We start from the raw sequence: 2,578 nt of genomic DNA, 5'->3' as shown, positions 1-2,578 counted from the left end.
GCAAAAGGGACCCTCCAAAACCTCCTTCCAGAGCCAAACCACAACTCCACAGCCCCGCCCCACGCCGGGGTGCCCCGGGACCCTCCGGCCGTGCCCCCGCTCACCCCCGGTGCCCCCTCAGGCCCCGCCAGCCCCGCAGCGATCGCGGCGGCTCCGCCGAGCGCGGGGCATAAGCAGGGCGGGGGGGCGGGGTTTAACCGCCACGCAACCAATAACAGCGCCGTGCAGCATTGATGGACAGTAGCGGTACCCAATAGATGCGCGGAATTGGGAGAGGCGGTAGGGGGGAGGAGCGGAGGGGCCGTTGCCCGTGGCAACGGTGGGAATTAGAACGCGGGTGACGTCACGGGAGGCGGGGTTCTACGCCCCGCCCACAGGCGCGGCTGGAGTCGGGCCGGCCCTCACGGCTCCGCAGCTGGGTGGGCTCCGAGCCCGGGCCGGACACATCTGGACGATCCCAGCTGAAACAAGGGGCGCCTTCCGCATCCCGACCACATCTGGAAGGCCCCCGACTCCAGCCAGGCGATTCCAGCCGCGTCTGGGCCTGTCCGCACTCGCTGCCTCACATCTGGGTGCTTGTATGTTCCTACCACGGGCACGTCTGGATGACCCCACTTACCACAAGGAGCCCCCAGCTCCCATCTCAGCCACATCTGGGCTGCTCAACTTCAGTCCTCCGCCACCCCCCTGGCCACATCCCTCCCTCATTTTGCCCCTGCACCCTCCTCTCCCTGGCTGCCCCCTCCTCTCCTCAACATCTGGGCTGCTGTGCCCTTGCCCCGTTGGTAGCTGGTCCACTGTAAGCCATAGTTTAATATTAAATGTAAGGAAAAAATGATGAAGAAATAAAATCAAATCCACTTTATTCCTTTTTGCAGGCAAATCCTGCCCCGTATTCCTGCTCTGAACCTTTGTCGCCGGCCACAAGAAGGTCCCTGAGTTTTACGTGGGCCACAATGAAATTAGTGAGTGATGAATCCCATTCATATTAATGGGACACAGGGAATTCTGTGCGGATCCAGCTGCTTATTGGGTGGAAAATGTTAGCCCAGGATGCATTAAATATTTTAGAGGGTGTGGATTTATTTTATAACTGCAGTCATTATGCCTGTTCTGCCTTTCTCAGTTATTTTTTCTCATCAGGGCTGTGTGATCCCAGGGAAGGGCTTCTCTCCCTCCAGGATTTTCCAATCCAAAAGGAACAGATGTAATAGAAAAGTGGAATTACTGATTAATCTGGAATATTTCATGGATACATCCCCCAACAGCTGCTGTGGAGTCACCAAACAGTGCAGGGATCCCATTCCACTTTGGTTTTCCCTAAGGATGAGCTAAACCCACTTTGTGCTCCAATTTTCCCAAGCAGAGCTCCAGTTGGAGCTCCCATTCAAATTCCATTTCCAATTTCCCATTGCAAAGAGCATCTACGAAGGGAAAAATACACAAAAATACACAAAAACTCGGCTTAATTTTTAATAGATTCATCCCAGGTTGTGCTTGGGTGGGACTGAGGAGCAAACTGGAGCTGCTCCAGTCTAGGACAGGTTTTGCCCAGCTCACATCCCTGCAGAACCCATAGTGGACATGGAAAACTTGGGAGAAAGCTGAGTAAATCTCATGGAACTCAGGGAAAACGGGAGAAATCCAAACCCAGGCTGCCCTTGGAAGGAGGCGGACAAGGGCGAGCAAGCCCCGGCTTGAATTTGTCCTTCCCTGCTCCCTTCCCCGGGGCTGGCTCCCATCCCTGGACAACCTCCACTCATCCAGCCAGAAAGGTGGCTTGGATGTGTTTTTTTTTCCTGGGATGGCGCAACAGGGATCAAAGAGGCTTTCCCAAATCCAGCCCTTCCTCCGGGGGTTTCCGCTCCCGGCCGCGAACCGGGCGGGACCTTCCCAAGGGAATGCGGGGTCCCCGCTCCTCATCCTGGCTGGGGATTCCACATGGAGCAGTGCCCTTCAGTGACCCAAATCCCTGAGTTTTCCTGCAATTATGGCATTGGTTTGGGTTGGAATGGGATTGAGAGGTCATCCAGTACAGAGGGCAGGGAGACCTTCCACTAGAACAGGTTGATCCAAGGCCTTGGACATTTCCAGGGATGAAGCAGCCACAGCTTATCTGGGAATTCCATTCCAGCCCCTCACCACCCTCACAGCCAAGAATTCCTTCCCAAAATCCCATCTAATCTGACCCCATTCCAGTTTAAAGCTCTTCCCCTTGTCCTGTCCCTCCATCCCTTGTCCCTAGTCTATCTCCAGCTCTCCTGGAGCTCCTTTAGGCCCTGGAAGGGGCTCTCACCTCTCCCTGAATCCTTCCTTTTTCCCCTAATTTGGGGAAAGCTTTTGCCCATTATCCCGATTTCCCCCATCCCATTCCCAGGTGTGCTGCTCACACCTGGTTTGGGATGGATGAGGACATTGGGAGGCTCAGCTGGGATGAGTTTCTTGATGACATCAGGGGCAGGTTGGAAGCAATGGACTTATCCCATGAAAAGGGCTGGAGAGGAGTGGGATGGGTTTCAGGATGAGGGTTCTGGGCAGTAGGACCCAGTGGGATCTAGATTCCTCTATATGCAACCAT

Source organism: Melospiza melodia, chromosome 1 (assembly GCF_035770615.1).
Source record: "Melospiza melodia melodia isolate bMelMel2 chromosome 1, bMelMel2.pri, whole genome shotgun sequence".
NCBI classification, from domain to species: Eukaryota; Metazoa; Chordata; class Aves; order Passeriformes; family Passerellidae; genus Melospiza; species Melospiza melodia.
The sequence above is the reverse complement of the archived record's forward strand: the minus strand, read 5'-3'. Positions refer to the sequence as shown.